The sequence below is a fragment of the Triticum dicoccoides genome, chromosome 7A (assembly GCF_002162155.2).
Source record: "Triticum dicoccoides isolate Atlit2015 ecotype Zavitan chromosome 7A, WEW_v2.0, whole genome shotgun sequence".
Taxonomy (NCBI): domain Eukaryota; kingdom Viridiplantae; phylum Streptophyta; class Magnoliopsida; order Poales; family Poaceae; genus Triticum; species Triticum dicoccoides.
In genome coordinates, this window is record NC_041392.1 from 716,122,474 (window position 1) to 716,141,731 (window position 19,258).

Genomic DNA, 19,258 nt, shown 5'->3' on the forward strand with positions numbered 1-19,258 from the left:
GGGTTAGGCGTCCTTCCTGGAGCAGCTGCTCCAATTCTCACCCTGTTTCTTAAATAAAAAATCACTTTTCCCAGCATGTGTTTATGCTAAATACGGCTATATTCATCAATTGGTCTCCACACTTCTCAAATCATTTTCCATTTATGAGGGATGATCCTTTATGTTTGTGTCCAACTCAAAGTCCGATATTACAGTTTATCAACTCAGGTGCGCTATATGCTTTCTCATGTCAGGATCCAATATGCAGTGAACTAATCAATATTGCTCAGCCTTCTTTTAATCATCAGGTGCATGCTAATCTATGTACCAATTTTAGGTTCCACGGAATTTGTTTGCACTACAAGAAGACATGAATGAAATCTGCTGCCTGGAAGACAGAATAATCATGTGAGCAAGTCAGTTTATGCAATTTTCGAGATCATCCGGCAAAACCAAATGCCATGATTTTCCTTGTTTAGTCGTCTGTTCGGTGCTAGTATGTTCACTACTGGCTAGAGTGAAAGCAACGAGGTCCAAACAATATATTAAACTCTTAATATTGTTTCTATCCCAAAAATATGCACCTAAAATCTCTGTTTGCAAAAAATATTCAACAATTCTGCAGGTCAATTCATGCATTTTCTAACTACAACTTGATAGAACAAATAGTCCCCAAATCCAATCACCCTAATCCAAGAGATTACCTTCTAGTCCAGCCTGGAGTCTTTGGATGAATCGATTGGTCGGATGCATGTGATTCAACATCCCTTTTGCCCGCAACTCCCCCCTCCGCTGCACAGATCTGGCCGTCCGTGCTACCCCCTGCCATGGGGGGCAGCTCATCCGCACCTATCGCCACCGCGGGGAAGCAGAGCGGCTCCACCGGAAACTCGTTGTTGCTCGCATCGGCCAAATCTAGGACCATCATACATATCCTTTTTTTTCAAATCTGGCATGAAGGAATAGCAGGCAGTAAGGATGAGTGGGGGGAGGGGATTACCTCCTAATAGGCTGTACACGGAACTCCATTATTCCAACAAACCACTGCTCTGCAATCTCCGCGCCCGCCCCGCCGCCTATATCCGCTGCTCAGAGAGCCATAACCGTCGATGGAGATCCAGCAAAGCGTAGCCAGAGGTAGGAGACAGCCCCGCACTTGTCCTCATCCGTCATTTACTCTTCGGCCTACCGCCGCCTACCGGAAACCTGAATTCCTGAGCCACGGATCAGGAGAAGATCACGGTCCCGAGCCACGGCTCGGGCATTCTCCCGTCACGGCGGCATCCACGCGCTCCGGAGCTGTCGTCGCCTGTCGACCGTATTTCCTTTTCACATGATTTAAAAATGGTTGACTGCCTGGCTCAGTAAAGTAACGCGTCCCATCCCGATGAAGTAACGAGCCGCCAGGATACCGTGCTCACGTGTGCTCGCGAGCAGAACAACCCAGCATTGGGTGAAATTCACCTTGACGTGTTGACATCAGCCACGCTCGCCGTCCTCGACACGCCACACCTATGAGCATTAAGAGCAACTCCAACGGGCCGACCCAAACAGACTCGACCGCCCGCCCGCCGTCCGCCCTGTTTTTCATATAGGTCGGCAGTGCGCCCAACGCGCCGACCCATATGTGTAGGCGTGGCCGGCTGGCCGCCCAATTTTACATTGATTTGCATTTAAACATATTGTGAAATGAAATAACAAGTAAAATAGTTTCCAAATAAATAGTATAGTTTTACAAGCCAAATACAAATAAAAATGTTTCACATAGTTTTGCAAACGAATAAAAGAAGATACATCTATTAGTTGCCAACATGAGTCCACATATGCTCAACCAAATCATTTTGCAGTTGCACGTAAGTTTCCCAATCACGCATGTCTTCATGAAACTGAGTGAACTGCTCAAATGTTGCCGCTACTTTATGCTCAGGCACAACATTCTCACCCTGAAACTGAAAGCCTTGATCGTATAGACGTTCCGGGCGCTCGTCTTCTACTATCATATTGTGCATGATCACACAAGCAGTCATCACCTCCCATAGTTTCTGCGTGCTCCAAGTATTAGCAGGATACCGAACGATGCCCCATCGAGATTGCAAAACACCAAAGGCACGCTCGACATCCTTTCTATCACTCTCTTGTTCTTGGGCAAATCTTTTCCTTTTCTCTCCGACAGGGTTGGGTATTGTCTTGACAATAGTGGTCCACTGAGGATAGATACCGTCACCCAAATAGTACCCTTTGTCGTAGTTGTGGCCGTTGACAGTAAAGTTCACCGGTGGGTTGTTGCCTTCGGCAAGCCTAGCAAACACCGGCGAGCGCTGAAGCACGTTGATATCATTGTGTGATCCAGCCATGCCAAAGAAAGAGTGCCAGATCTAGAGATCTTGAGACGCCACCGCCTCTAGTATGACAGTGCAAGCCCTGACATGTCCCTTATACTGCCCTTGCCAAGCAGAAGGGCAGTTCTTTCACTCCCAGTGCATACAGTCTATGCTGCCAAGCAACCCCGGGAAGCCCCTGCTGGCATTCATCGTCAACAAACGGGTTGTATCTTCAGCTATTGGCTCTCTCAAGTACTCAGGGCCAAACACAGCAATCACAACCTTGCAGAACTTATACAGGGACTCTAGGCATGCAGACTCGCTCATACAGACGTACTCGTCAATGAGATCACCGGGCACTCCATATGCAAGCATTCGGATGGCGGCAGTGCATTTCTGATAAGAGGAGAAACCAATCTTGCCGACGGCATCCTCTTTGCACTCGAAGTAGTCATCATAGCCGACCACTCCCTCTCTAATACGGTTGAAAACATGCCTACTCATACGGAACCGTCGGCGGAATTTGTGATGTTTGAACAACGGCTTCGTTGTATCAAAGTAGTCCTTCCAGAGAAGGAAATGCCCGCTCTCTCAGTTACGATTCAACGCCGGAAGGCGGCCCGGAATGGAGCCACGGAACAACGGCCGCTGGTTGTTGAGGTGGTGATGGACCAACACGGCAGCCAATATCTCCTCCTCGTCGCCGGACGACGAATCGTCTGAGTCGCAAAGGAAATTGTGGAAAAAGAACTCGTCGACGGAGTCCATTTTCGTACCTTGGCAAATTGTCGAACAGTTTGCGGGCGTCGAAGAAGGAGACGGCCGGCGAGGGGAGACGCGGCGCCCACAGACCAGCTAGCTGCCCTGCCGGCGTCCGACTAGTGCGAGGGCGTCCGACGAGCATGCCGGTCGGATGTGGCGGGGGCGGCGAGGCATCTTCTTGGTCGCGGGCGGCTGTGCGGTGGGGGAAGCGGCGGCGGGAACCAGTTTGCTCCCGACGGCAAAACGGCGGCGGTGGGCGACTGGAGGCAGGGACGGCGTGCTGGGCGGATGTGGAGGCGGCGGCAGCTGGAAGAGTCGCCAGCAAAAATGGACGACGGCATCGGTAACGGAGGAGGGTTGCTTGTTGGCTGGGGGGTGAGAGGGGAGGCCAATGTGCCACAGACCAGCGGGCCGGGGACAGGAGTAGACGAGCGCGCGCGCGTCCGTCGCGTGTCCACGCCGACGCAAATTAGGCTCAAAAATGGGCCGGAAATGGGTCGTCTACGGACGAAAAATGGATGCGCGTCCGTTTGGGTCGGCGCGATGGGCCGCCTTTTCTATCCGCGCCGACCCAAACGCGCCGACCCAAACAGACGGCCGCGGACGAAATGGGTCGCCCCATTGAAGTTGCTCTAACACCTAATTATTCACAAATAATATCTTGCACTGATTGCCTATTATTCAATGAGACCTGGCAGTATGACACAGCATATCTCAAAATATAAACTGTATTAGAACATTTAACTTCCACAACCATGTAAAATGAAATATTGCTACAACTAGCTTATTTAAAGTACTCAGTGGTGTCACACATGGGGAATGAAAGACCATGTTGATATAGGTCCCATGTACACTTGTTTATCAACTCACATCGCATAGTAAAGAATGAGAAGGGCCACTTCTACGGAAATGCTAGTATTGCTTTTGAGCAATACATGGGCATAACCGGCATCACAAATACATAAATACATCAAGTTTTATATGAATCACACTTGATAACTCTGTGCAGCTGAATAATGACTACAACCAAGGAATGTATATAACTCGTCATTCCTTTATGTTAAAAACTGCTAGATATGTGCTTCAAAATTATAGTAAGCATTATAGACATGTAGTGTATGTGCTTAAAAAAGAAGCAGATAATCCAAGTTGACATGTGTTAACGGAAAGCATTAACATTGATAAAGTGTAGAAGCAAACTGAAACTGCAAGTTTGTTTCATTCTAATACCAACACATAAAAGACGACCACTTCATAAGTGAAAGGAATAACAAATAACATTCTAGAAAATGAGTAGAAGCTCAGGTATTATGATACTAATTAAATAGCCATATGTAAAATCCTAATTAACCTTCAATCAATTTGAAAAACATGTCATCTCCATGGACCATTCACCTGTAAATTTCATTTGAGACGTACGGGCAGAAGTTCTCATCATGAGGGAAAGAGGCCAAGCTGTTCTGCATGCTCTTCATATGCAGGCCTTCCCATCTATCAAAGTGAAAGTTTGAAGCCCATCAAAGAATCACCTTGTACGTAGGTGGCTGGTAGGGGCGATTTTACCGTACGGGCACCTTGGGCACGTGCCCGTGCTCGACGGCGCCGTTTACATGAAGTCCAACGAGCTAGCCAAGCCATCAGAATCGTTAAACTTGTTGAGATATGCTGGAAAATCGCGAAATAAACGCTGGAAATGAACGAAATGCACTATCTGGGCCACTTTGACCATTTCCTTGCATATTGGGCCTTTCTCGCTACAACCAAGAGGCCATAGGCCCATTTCTTTGTTTCGTACGTGAAACACGATTCAGAATCGATGGATTGAGGAAGCCATCTTGCTGGACGAGGGACTTCGACTCGCCGGATGGAACTGACGCTCGGCAGCGCGCGCACTGCCCTAGCTACCCCTCGATCTCGGAGGCGGACTGGCCGCCGGCAGAGTGCGGAGAGGAGGCGAGCGGCCGACAAGAGATATGGTGGACGGCGGGGCCTCGACTCTGGCCGGTGACAGTCGCGACTCGCGATCGAAAGCGCAAGGGCACATGGGTCAAAGCGGCCACTCCGCCCAGCGGAATTAGGGCATCTCCAGCCGTTCAGCCCTTCAGGAGACATTTTTTTCGCCGCTTGGGAGGCTGTCGGCGAAAATTTTAGCTTGGGGTTGAAAATATCTCCAGCCGTGAGACACCCCCAAGCGAAACCATCGAACGCGTCGCCTTCCGCTACTGCCGCCCCGCGCGTGCATGCGCACACTGGCCGCCGCCCACTTGCCAGCACGGCATGGATCCTGTCGCCGACGCGCCAGACCCGCCGGGCTCCGCCGTGACTGTCCTCGACACCCTGGGCGAGGAGGTGCTCGCGGTCATGTCGCCGGTCTCCATCTGCACAGTGGTCCGCCCACCCGCCCGCCCGCGCTTGCAGCCCGTGCGCCCATGATGCCAGCCAACACGACGGCTCACCCGCACGCAGCCAGCACGCCTGCAGCGGCTCGCGCTGATCGACTCGCCGCTCCCCACGCCGCGCCGCTCCTGCGCCTCCACGGATGCGCCCGCCCGTTGCGCACGCATGTGCCCTTCTCCTGGGAGAGCTCCACCGGCGTGCCCAAGAGCAGGAGGGACACGCGGGAGGAGACGATGCCGCCGCCAAAGCTGCCGCCTGTGCGCTGGCCGCCGCAGTGCCCCACGAGGACCAACTGGTGCTACGGCAACAGGAGCGAGGCCAGCAGCGACGACTGCAATGCGTCGTCCTTCTCCGACGCGCTGGACAGGACGTCATCCTCGCCCGCGCGGATCGGCTCCTCAGCGTGCGCGCAACATCTCCACCCACGCCGGGGACGCCCGTGGCCTTGATGTGCTTGGCCGGCGAGGGCGACGGGAAGGGGCGCTTGAAGAACCGCCTGGGCGTGGACCTGGCCGGTGAAGGCGACACCCCGGCCGGCAGCGGGCTGGTGCCCCGCGGGGTACGGGCTGGGCCAGGCGACCCCGGGCGTCTGGTGCGCGGGCGTGGTCGATCCGGAGTTGCAGCGGCGCGGGGTCCCGGTCCCGGCCGCGGCGGCCGACGTGGGGTGCCGCGACGGCGGCGTCTGCGGCGCTGGCCGGGGCCGGCGAGTGCGTCTCCGCTCGGCGGCGCCGCGCGAGGTAGCACTGCCCCATGGCCGGGTCCCCGCCTCGGCCTTCCATGCACGCGCTGAAGAAGGCGTTCGCTGGCCATGCACATGGTGGGCCTGGGAGGAAAAGAGGAGAGAGAGTGAGGTCTGAGGCTGACTTGTGGGGTTTTTGCATGCAAAATGGAGCGTCGGTGCCCCCAGCTGCGCCCCAGCTCTTCGGGTTTGGGTTGGTACCGCCGGACGTAACTTTCATCAAATCCGGCGCTTTTTGGACTCGTGGAGGCATGACTGGGTGAAAAAATATGCGCCGGCGATGAAAAAAGCCTCCTGGGGGGCCTCTTGAGGGGACGGCTGGAGATGCCCTTAGACTCTAGTTGCGACAGGTGAGCCACAACTAGGTGAGTAGTTATAGTATATAATTTGGTTCTAAAAAAAGTTATATATATATATATATATATATATATATAATTTATCAAAAAATTGTGCAGTTCTACGTTGATTGTGGCAGATTTAAGTTATGCTTGTTTAAATTTTAGAATTGAGCAGATTTTTGTTTAACTAGTCACAAGTGGAACCGTGGCAAAGCCTGCAACAAAGGGATGAGCATAAAAATAAACATCATATATTGGACTTTTCGTATATAAACGTTGAAAGGTTTTAATGAATTATTTGGTGTTGTATCCAATGTTTTTATTTACTTCTACGATATAGTATGAAATGGAAGTGCGTATGTTACACATGACAGTAATCTAAAATGTGATACTTGTGGTGTTTATTAGACCAAAGTGAATTTTAACTTATGACTGTGCCCAGGCTTTGGCAATTTGGTAGCTCCGCCACTGGTGGCTGGGACGGGCGGCTCGTTGAACAAACACCTCTTCATGAGTCCGCAACCACCGGAGAAACCTCTACCTTAGCCTGGGAGCAGGCCATCATCATCGACCGCGGTTTGAGCCCTACAGAGGAGAGCATCGGGAGTGGAGCCCGCCAAGGATGACCATTGCCGCGGCGCGGAGCTTCGTGGGGGTGGGCGGCTCCATGAGGCAACAACAAGAAGCACAAGGAAGAGTTGAAGGCGAAGGAGATGACAACCAGAGTACATGTGGGATGGCTGGCAAGGACTGGTTGGTGGCCTGCAGTGAGAGATGGTGGGTGGCAGCAACGACTAGCAAGGAAGGATGGAAGAGGAAGGGGTGCTGTGCTGTGGGGTCAAGGGTAAATAGGGCTCTTGACCCAATGACGCGTTGATCCAGGTTCCATCGTAGCCACAAGGGACTATCTAAATTAATTAGTTTTTGTCTATAAGCTCCCAGTGCATCATAAGAACTAAAAAAATGGGGTTCTTTATCTTTACTAGTGCATTCATAGGAGGACGAAGCAGGAATTAGGAAGCTCTACACTTCAACCGGAGCGAACTTCACACTCGAACTTGGATATAGCAAGCGACTTGTACTAGAAAACAAGTAAGTGTAATTCCCCCTAAACAATAAAATATGTTGACATGGGGAGGAACATATTTACTAGTTATATCATCTGCAATTGCCTGCTCCAAGCAGTTTACCGGACAAATTGATAAGTCTGGCATTCCCAGCCCACCAAGCAAAGCCGGTGGTTTCTTGGTCACGACCAGCTAAAACGAAAGTTCCATTAAAGAGCGTTTCCACGTACGAAAAAACTCTTTTCCCACGACTCACTAATACGATCCTATCTTACCATTCTTCTATCCTTCTTCATCACGGGACAGAAGCATAACGCTGATCTAGGGTTTTTGAAGTGGCGGCTCATGTAAAGCAACGCTCACACGGGGCACCAAACGCGCGTCGTTCACGCGACACACAAGGGGAGGCATGCTCCACACCTCGAAACGCCTCACCCAGCCAACATCTACCTGCCACGAGCCCACCGGTCATTAGACCTCGAAAACAATTGCTCGGTCAAAACGAACGCCACTTATTGAATGGCCGAATCGAGCCCAAAGACCAGATTGACCATGATCCAACGGCTAGAAATGCATGAAATCGGGGGCTCGACATGGCTAGCCCCCTTAAAGGTATAAATAAATACAACAAGCAACAGTGAAAACAAGATAAAAGCATTTGATTATTCAGTTTAATTTGTAATTTAAGTTACTAACATTGACGCTCGGCATGCACTTAGCAGTGGGCAGTGGCGGAGCTGAAAAACCAAGTTGGGCGGGCGAGGGAGTAAAACGGTGCTACCAAATTGGAAACTGGTGCATTTTTTTTTGAACGTCAAGACTTTATTCCTCAAAGAGGTAAATACACCAGAGGTCTTAAAACTTGCGTGCGGCGGTCACTTTGGTGCACAAAGTTGTAAAATACGTGTTTGTGGTCACTAAACTTGCGAGGCCGTTCAAATACAGTCACTCTCACCGTACGCATGCGTATCCGTAGACGCCAGCATGGCACGGGCCCGCTGTCAGCCACCGTAATTGCTCTTGTATGATAGATTTATAGAAAAGCCCGCAGTTCTTTTTTTATTTACATAGGAACCCCTAAAATAAGAAAAATAGTGGGGCGGCGGGGTTCCATACTTGGACGTACTGCTAAGTGGCACGATTGAACAACCACCACGCCAATAGTATCATGTGTTTACTTTGCACTACTATATTAAACTGTATATCCTATCCGGGTGGACCCAAAAAGTGATAATGAAGAAATTTATGTCTTCTAATAATAAGAATGCAAAGTGCGACCGGTGGGTTCGAACCTGTGACATGGAGATTCACTCGCGCATAAGCCAACCACCAAGCAACTGCGACATGTGATGTAATTTAGAGATAGACAATGTATATGTTTTTATCACTCTTGTTCTCTGTCAGTATGTGCCATTTTAAAAAATGTTTAAACATTGTAAAAAATGTTCGTGTAATTCAAAATATGTTCATGCAATAGAAAAACTACGCGAACAGTTTTTTGAACCATGCGAGCATAATTGTACATTGTGTAAAACTCACCATTTTTTTTGAAATGTGTCAACATTTTTTAAATGCAATGTACATTTCTTAATTTACATGAATATTTTTCACAGTGTTTAAACATTTTTATAAATGCCATGTAGTTTTTTTAACGCATGCACATATTTTGAATTGCACAAACAATATTATTTGAAAATAATGCATGAACAATTTTTTCTGATCCACGAATTTCTCAAATAAAACGAATAGGTGTTATTATGAATATTTAAAAACTATTTGTGTTATTATTATGCAAACATTTTTATAATTCATAAGTATTATTTTAGAATAATACATGAAAATTATTTGAAATTACCTTATTAATGGCATTATAATTTGCATACTATCTACAAATTTCTGAAAAATAAATAAGTGCAAAATGGGTCGCCGGACCACAGCCCATTTCTGTTCCATGAGCGCTTCCGTTTTTGTACATTAATCTTAGTTACTCTTAATAGCTGTCTACATATGTGTGGCGCAGTTTGTGTGACCTGTATTGTACTAGCATTAGGTCGGGGTTCGAGATCTGGCAGTTAAACTTTTCGTCCCATCGATTGTTGATTTTTATTGCATAGAAGAAGAAGAAGAAGGGGTTTTGTGCAAAAATGCGTCCATGTGTCATTGACAGTGGGCCCATGCCATGCTGGCATCGACGGATACGCTCGCGTACAGAGAGAGAGTGACTGTATTTAAACAGTCTCGCAAGTTTAGTGACCACAAACACGTATTTTGCAACTTTGTGTACCAAAGTGACCGTCGCGTGCAAATTCTAAGACCTCTGGTATATTTACCTCTTCCTCAAATAATAGCAAGGTTATTTACATAATGGTGAAGAACAAAATCAGGGACGGAAGATTCTCAACTTTCAGAGATTCTGCTGCTAATACAATGCTTCGCAAGACCATCCACAAGCATATTAGCCTCTCTGTTGCAAAAATCAAAACTAACACTTATAAACTCCATCGACAGGAGAGAACATCACAACTGGGACATCAATTCCCATATACGTAGTCGGATCAGATATTGCCTCCAAGGCCTGCATACAATCCGATTCTATGATGATCTTTGTGCATCCCATGTTAGCTGCTAAGTATAGTCCGGAGCGGATAGCCAAGATCTCAGCAGATCCTGCGCTTGATACATGAGGTAGAACTTGTGTTGCTGCTCCCAAAAATTTGCCATGGTCATCCCGAGCAACCACGCCACAGGCTCCATGAAGATTCTCCTCATGAAATGATGCATCAACATTAATCTTTATAACTCCACTACCTGGTTTTTCCACAATTGATCTTTCTTGCGGGTGGCCACTTTTGGTGTATTTGCTCGAACAAAGTTGGTAGCGAGAACTCGTATTGAGATAGCTGTCTGTTTCGGGGTCGTCAATGTCTCCCCTTTCGTTACTTGCCTCCGCTGCCACCATATATACCACATAGTTTCTGTAGTCGGATCAATATGTCCAAATTAACAGAGCCGGACCGGTCCTGTATAACAGCATTATCAATCTCCTCTGTTAGTCCTAGAGATGCCCACACAAGTCGAGCTCTCTCACATGTGAATAAACAGTGCTGGATATCTTCCAAGCCAACCTTGCATATTGGGCATTGTGGGATCAAGGGAATATGTCTGTCCGCTAGCACACCGTAGCACGGTAATACTCCTTAAGCACTTTCCAACCAAAGTGCTTAATCTTCCCCGGTAATCGGAGGTGCCAAACCTCCTTCCAGACCCCGTTTAGCTGAGCAGTTCCTGGACTATTAACTTCTCTGTAATGCCGACCGAACTGGTGATCAAACTCCACATAATAAGCCGAGCGTACTGAAATGTTCCAGACTTGGTGAATTGCCATGCCACAAGATCTTCTGTAACTTCAACTTGGAGTGGGATTTGTAATATTCTGCATCAACTGGTGAGAACACACTCTGAATAAGTGCCTCATCCCACTGACCCGTATGTGGGTCAATTATATCTTGCACTTTTGACAACATAACTCCCCCTTGAGGGGTAATTACTTTCCTGGTCGGGCTTGATGGAATCCATGGGTCCTCCCAGATATTGATCTGTGAGCCCGTACCCACCCTCCAAATACACCCCCGCTTGAACGTTTGTATCCCCGCAAAGATACTTTGCCATGTGAACGAGGAGCCTTTCTTCAGTCTAGCACGTAGGATATTACCATCCGGATAGTATTTTGCACCTAAAACCTGTGCACACAAAGAGTCAGGATTGTGGATCAGTCGCCAACACTGCTTTGCTAGCATAGCAAGGTTAAAGCTATGAAGGTCTCTGAATCCCATTCCTCCCTTCTTCTTTGGTACACACATCTTCCACCATGCATACCAATGCATTTTCCTTTTTTCCTCTCCACCCCCCACTAGAAGCTCGATATTTCATCTGTGATTGCTTTGCAAATTCCTTTCGGTAGTTTAAAAACAGACATAGCATATGATGGAATTGCCTGAGCTACCGCTTTGAGAAGGATTTCTTTACCTTGAACTGATAGGAATTTTTCCTTCCAACCCTTCAGCCTTTGACACACTCTGTCAACAAGATGCTGGAAGCAGTCACTTCTGTCAACACCCACAATTGTCGGTAATCCCAAATACTTGTCAGACAACGCTTCAGTTAATATATTCAGTACTCCACAAACAGCCTCTCTTTCACTAACTCTGGTATTAGGACTGAAAAATACACTAGATTTAGGTGTACTTACTCGCTGTCCCGAGCTCTCACAATATGTATCTAGAACTCTCTTCAAAGTGCTTGCATTTTGCACCGTGGCTCTCATAAGAATTAGAGAGTCATCTGCAAACAAAAGGTGGGATATTGAAGGTGCGTTCCTTGCCACCTTTATTCCTTCAATTCCACCAATTTCCTCTTCATGCATCAACATACTTGATAGTCCTTCAGAACAAATCAGAAAGAGATAAGGGGACAGTGGGTCTCCCTGTCTTAGACCTCTAGTTGGTATGAACTCATCTGTCTCTGTATCATTAAATCTGATATGATATTTAACAGAAGAGACACACTCCATAATTAGCTCAATCCATTGTGCATGAAACCCCAACCTCATCATCATCTATCTCAAAAATTCCAACTCTACTCTGTCATATGCTTTTAGCATGTCAAGTTTAACTGCACAAATCCCATTCGACCCATGTGATCTCTTCTTTATGGAATGAAAGCACTCATAGGTAATCAACACATTATTAGTGATCAATCTACCTGGTACAAAAGCACTCTGTGTAGGAGAAATCAACTCAGGCAGGATTTTCTTCAACCTATTCGCCAACATTTTTGAGATAATTTTATACACCACATTGCATAAACTAATGGGTCTAAACATAGTGATTAACTCTGGGCTGTCAACTTTAGGTATTAGCACCACATTAGTGTCATTCCATCCATTAGGGATTTTCCTGTTATTTATAGCTTGTAGCACTTCATCTGTTAATTCCTCTCCAATGATATGCCAAAAACATTTGAAGAATATGGCATGAAGCCCATCGGGGCCAAGTGCTTTCATATCACCTATTTGAAACAGTGCTTTATTTACTTCTTCCCTCGTGTATGGGGCAACCAGGAGGTCATTCATTTGCCCCGTGACTACGGGTTTTGCTGTATTCAGTAAAGATTCATCAATCAGCCCTGCCTCCGATGAAAACAGATTCTGGAAGTAATCAAAGATCAGGGGCTTAAGGTTATCATTCCCCTCAACCCATGCATTATTATTGTCTTTCAATCTCTTGATCAAGTTACGACGCCGACGGGCCAAAGCAAACTGATGAAAAAATTTGGTGTTACGGTCACCGCGACGAAGCCACTTTGCATATCCCCGTTGGGCCCAGTAAATCTCCTCTTGCTCTAAGAAATTTTCAATTTTGAGCGTCAAATCCTGTTGTTTTACACGTGCCTCGGCATCATATGGCTCTCTCATCAGTGCCTCTAATTCCTGCTGCGCTGTTTTCAGTCTGGCTCGAGGGCCCTTCAGAATTTTCCTGTCCCATTGATGAAGATCTTTATGTACTGCTGCTAGTTTCTCACTAGCCGAGGGACAAAGCCCCCTGACGACTGCCTTTTGCCACGCCGTTCGCACTACTTCCTTCACCAACTCTTCTTCTAGCCATCTTGCCTCAAATTTCCTTCCTGATTGACGCCGTGGGCCTGTGACACCCGTTAGATATTCAATATCCAAACAGATAGGTCTGTGATCCGACTTACCCATATCCAGGTTTACAAGACCACACAACGGGTGCATCTCCATCCATCCCGGATTTGAAACTGCTCGATCCAATCTTTCTCGCAATCCTCCTCTAAAGAAGGTAAATTCGTCACCATGGTATCCAATATCCTCTAAAGAGCAGTCTGCCAGGGCGTCTTGGAATGCTTTGAGCCTGGACTGCTACCGCTGGGCTCCTCCTTCCTTTTCTGACGATAGTAGTATTTCGTTAAAGTCCCCAATAACCACCCACGGCAAGTTAGAGTGGGCATGAAGATCTCGGATCAGCTGGTATGTTTTGTTCTTATTATCCCAGCTTGGTTCTCCATACAGACCCGTAAGCCTCCATACTCTACCATCCGCTTCTTCCACCGAAACATCAATGCAATTAAACGTATTAGTCCAGGAGTAGATCATAACCTCCTTCTTCCAGACTAACAGTAATCCTCCACTTCTACCATCAAGACAGGGTACCACAATCCTATGGTCCATCCTCAGTTTCCTCATTATCTCTTCTGCCTTAGTCTCGTACAAATGCGTTTTAGACAGGAAAAACGCATCCGGATTATTCCGCCTCTGGATGTCCAGAAGCGATCTAACTGTCGGGGCCCCGAGCAAACCCCGACAATTCCAGCTAATAAGTTTCATTGCTCTCGGCGACCCTCCCCGGAGGAGGACGCCGCTGATTGTTCTGTCGACACTGACATATTGGCCTTCAGCCTTTTGTTATCATGTATCTTTTGAGGGGTACTCATGAGGGTTTTATCAATCTGACTTCCACCTGTGTGTTCGATCAGTAGGACTTGATCAGACACAAAACCTGGTGGCGGTGCCACAGAGGAGTTAGCTGATGCATTAACAGTCCCATCCTGACTAATGAGACGCTTTCTAGCGATGGGCACAACATCTTTCCCTTGAGGATCATCCTCTCTTTCCGTCTCCATGCTCTCTGATTCTTGTGGATTTAGATCACCAACATTGCCCCTCCCTGCACTTCTTGGTGCTTGGTTTCTGTCAACATCAAAACCCCTCCCTCTGTTCCACATCTCTCCTCCACGACCTGAACCACGGCCACCACCACGACCATAACCAGGTCCGCCAGACGGATCATCAAACTTGACCATTAACCAGTTACCCCATTCACATTCCTCAGCTCTATGAGTTCCATCCCCACATTCTGTTACTAAGTGTCCGATCAGACCACAGAAATTACAGAAATTCGGGAGTTTTTCATATTCCACCGGATACCTCTTGCTCTCTTTCAATGTCAGATGGACAAACCTGACTAGTGGCACATCTAGGGGAAGAAACACCCTAGCTCTCAGATATTTAGTTGGGTTAATTCGTCCTTCATTCACAATAACATTTATTGGAGGAATACCAACCTTCCTAGCAATCTTCTCCGCAATTGTTTTGTTCTTCATAAGACCATCCGGGATTCCGACGACACGTACCCACGTGGGGATACGATCTAGTTTGTAGTCATTCACATTCGTGATTCCATCGTACTCCTCAATGACTACTGCCGCCTTGCGAAAGAGCCATGGTCCTCCATTAATCACTCTGTTCCAGTCACCAAGGCACATCAGCTGCGCCAGGAATATGTTTTCACCCATTGGCTTGAAGGTCACACCCTGCGCTGCTGTCCACGCGTTCCTAAAAGATTTAAAGAGGGATACATGACTAAAGGGTTTCTGGGTATGAACCCTAAAGACTGAAACCCATCTTGTCTCTTCAATCAGCCCCTCGATTTCTCCGGACAGATCCAATTCCTCCTCTTCCTCCCCATGACGGTTCAGCCCCTGAAATCTATCTTCTAGATTAGCCCTGATCTCTTCATGTTCAGCCCTTTCGTCATCAACTCCCGCGGCGGCCCCCGCCGCCGGCGTTTTCTCCGGTCCTGCCATGCAAGCTCGTCTCCTCTCTCGTACCGTTGGTGGATCACGTAAGGATCGCTCCGCAGGACGAGTCTTACGTGAGATTTCTTGGATTTTTGGTGGGATAGATGGGAACCCTAGCGATCGCCGCCAGGGGATAGGTGGGAACCCTAGAGCGACGCTAGGGGAAGTTTTTTTAATGACTGGCCGCCCGTCAGTAATTGGAAACTGGTGCATTGTTGTGTGTTGGGCTTCATATCTTCTCCTAGTTTATGCGTGGCTGCTTGGGCCTCTAGGAGCTTCACGGTGGCTGGAGTGTGGGCCTCCCAGGGGGTGCAGCCTTGCATGCGTACTTTGCCGTTTGGTTTCTTTAGTCAAATTTTGCCGCTGGATTAGCGACTACTTGGTTTTTTTTCGAAAAGGGGGGCTTCCCGGCCTCTGCATCAGAACGATGCATACAGCCATAATTATATATAAAGAAGGATATTCAACAAGGTCTGAATGTCTGAAAACAAATAAATGGCTAGATCACCAAGAGCCACAACACCAAAAACAAAAGGCTCAAAAGCCACAACCGGCTGGCAAAACAAAGATAGGTAAACTAATCGCCTATCCTATTACATGACCGCCATCCAAACCGGTTGAAGATATCCCATGCTACCATCTCCCACCGGACAGATCCAGTAACTAAACGCTTCCCGGCCTCCGTCGGAGTGAGTAAGGACCACATACGGATCAGCGCAGTAGCTCGGAATAAAACCTGCAAAAAATGAATAGTTGTTGTTCTGTTAAAAGCCAAGTCATTTCTGCAGTTCCAAATTGCCCATAACAACGCACAAACTCCTACGCGAATGTGTCTAGCTATTTCAGACTCTATCCCAACAAGTCACGTTCCAAATAACGAACTAACCGAATTCGGAGGAGTAATTTAAAGGCAATTTGCACCGTGTGCCACAACACTCTCTCCAACGGGCAATCAAAGAAAAGGTGCTTGATAGTTTCGTCCCGATCACAGAAACTACACCTAGTAGATCCTGTCCAGTTGCGCTTAACCAAATTATCCTTTGTTAAAATAACTTGTTTATGTACAAACCACATAAACACTTTAATTTTCAAAGGAACCTTGACTTTCCAAACATGTTTGGAACTAGGAATAACACTAGAGTTGATGACATCGATATACATCGACTTGACTGTGAAATCTCCAGACCTAGTAAGCTTCCAACACAACTGATCGGGCTGATGAGCTAGCTGAACCTCCATCAGTCTACTCACCAGATGAAGCCATGCTTCCTACCGGTGACCAATGAGCACCCTCCTAAACTGAATATTAAGGGGAATGGATTGCATGATCGTTGCAACCAGAGCATCACGTCGCTGAACGATACGATACAGGGACGGATACTGAAGTGCCAATGGCGTTTCACCAAGCCAAGTGTCCTCCCAGAAGCGAGTGGTGTTACCATTACCAACAATAAACTTTGTTCTATTAAAGAAAGCAGCTTTGACTCTCATGAGCCCCATCCAAAACGGCGAGTCAGTCGGTCTCACTGTCGCCTGTGACAAAGTCTTAGATTGCAGATACTTGCTACGAAGAATCTGCGCCCAAGTTGCCTCCATCTCAATTGATAATTTATAGAGCCATTTACTGAGAAGGAATATGTTCTTGACTTCAAGATTCTCAATACCAAGGCCCCCCTGGTCCTTTGGTCGACAGATGATATCCCATTTGGCGAGTCGGCATTTTCTCTTTAGTTCATCACTCTGCCAGAAGAATCGGGATTGATAGAAGTCCAACCTTTTCCTAACCCCAACTAGGACTTCAAAGAAAGATAAGAGAAACATAGGCATACTCGTGAGCACCGAATTAATAAGAATCAATCGGCCTCCATAGGACATGAGTTTGCCCTTCCAGCAACTCAGTTTCTTCTCAAACCAATCCTCGATGCACTTCCATTCTCTGTTTGTCAGCTTATGATGGTGAATGGGTATACCTAGGTATGTGGAAGGTAATGCTCCCAATTCGCATCAAACAATTGCTTATAAGCCTCTTGTTCGTCATTGGCTCTACCAAAACAGAACAACTCGCTTTTATGAAAGTTAATCTTTAAACCGGTCAATTGTTCAGATAAGCATAACACCGGCTTCATATTTCTCGCTTTTGCCAAGTCGTGCTCCATAAAGATGATTGTATCATCAGCGTACTGCAGGATGGACACACCACCATCAACTAGATGAGGCACCAAGCCACCCACCTGACCGGCCTCCTTTGCCCTACCTATCAAGATTGCCAACATGTCAACGATGATGTTGAACATAATAGGAGACATTGGATCACCTTGTCTCATGCCCTTGTGTGTCTGGAAATAATGACCTATGTCGTCATTCACTTTAATTCCAACACTCCCTTTTTGCGTGAAAGATTCTACTTGGCGTCGCCAAGCTTCATCAAAACCCTTCATGCGTAAGGCTTGTTGAAGGAAAGGCCATTTGATTTTATCGTACGCTTTCTTGGAATCCACCTTGAAAACAACTCCATCAAGTTTTTTCGTGTGAATCTCATGGAGCGTTTCATGAAGGACCACAACCCCTTCGAGAATGTTCCTATCCGGCATGAAAGCAGTTTGAGTAGGCTGCACCACAGCATACGCAATCTGTGTGAGCCTATTCATCCCGACCTTGGTAAAATTTTTGAAACTAACATTAAGAAAACATGTGGGCCTGAATTGCTCGATTCTCACTGCCTCTGTCTTCTTAGGAAGCAGGGTTATCGTTCCAAAATTCAGCTGAAAAAGGTGAAGCTGGGCAGAGAATAAATCATGGAACAACGACAACAAATCTCCTTTAATAATATGCCAGCACTTCTTATAAAACTCAGCCGGGAATCCATCCGGGCTGGGTGCCTTATTATTTTTCATCTGCGAAATAGCCTCAAACACCTCTTTCTCAGAAAAAGGAGCAGCTAAAATATCATTCTCAACAGCAGTAAGTTGAGGCACATCCTCAATTCTAGACTCATCCAGTGACACGCATTATCCTCTGGAGGCCCAAACAACTGCTTGTAATACTTAGTAATGTAAAATTTTAGGTTCTCCTGACCAAGAATCGTTCCTTCATCTTGTTCAAGTTGAAAGATCCTCTTCTTTATGTGCTTGCCATTAGCGATCATGTGGAAGAATTGAGTGTTCGCGTCCCCCTGGACTACTCGTCGGACCTTGGCCTGCAGCGCCCACTTTAATTCTTCCTCACGAAGAAGCTCTTTCAGTCTCATCTCGGCGTCGAGCTTGGCATGAAGCTCCGAGGCTGGCAGAACCGTGGTTTCTGCTTTTACATCTAGGGACTGAATAAGTGTAAGGAGCTGTTCCTTTTCTACCTTATAAATCCCACTCAGATGCTTAGCCCACACACGTAAGAAACTTCTCAGGTGCCTAATCTTATTCTGCCAACGCTCAAGCGCGGACCTACCTCCTACATCCTTAGCCCATTCTCTGGCTATGAGATCAAAGAAGCCTTCTCTCTCAAACCAAGCAAGCTCGAAAGAAAATGGATTTTTATTTCCCAACTGAGTGGCCTCGCCGAAGTCAAGAAATAACGGCATGTGGTCAGAAATACCACGAGATAGTGCCTAAACTGTTACAAAGGGGAATTTTTGTTCCCATTCGACACTAGCCAAGACTTGATCCATTAAAAATGAGGGAGAATTTCACTTCCCCGGCCTCTGCACCAACTAGGGATGCATACGGCCATTTTAGTATGAGTATCAAGGTAAACATGGTCCTCAGAATTTTTTAAATGAGTATCAAGATATTTTTTATGAGTGGTTCCATCACACACCAAACTTGATCCTCAATAAATGAGGGGAAATCCCTGTGCATCACCTGTCAATTCTAGGAATTGAACTCGGGTCGTTAGGCTGCACAACCGCATGCCCTACCACTGAGCCAAGGCTCTCTTTGCAGCAACCGGAAGCTAGCTACAACTCTCTACTGAGCCGGCCCATAACTCCCGCTGGAGTAAAGAACC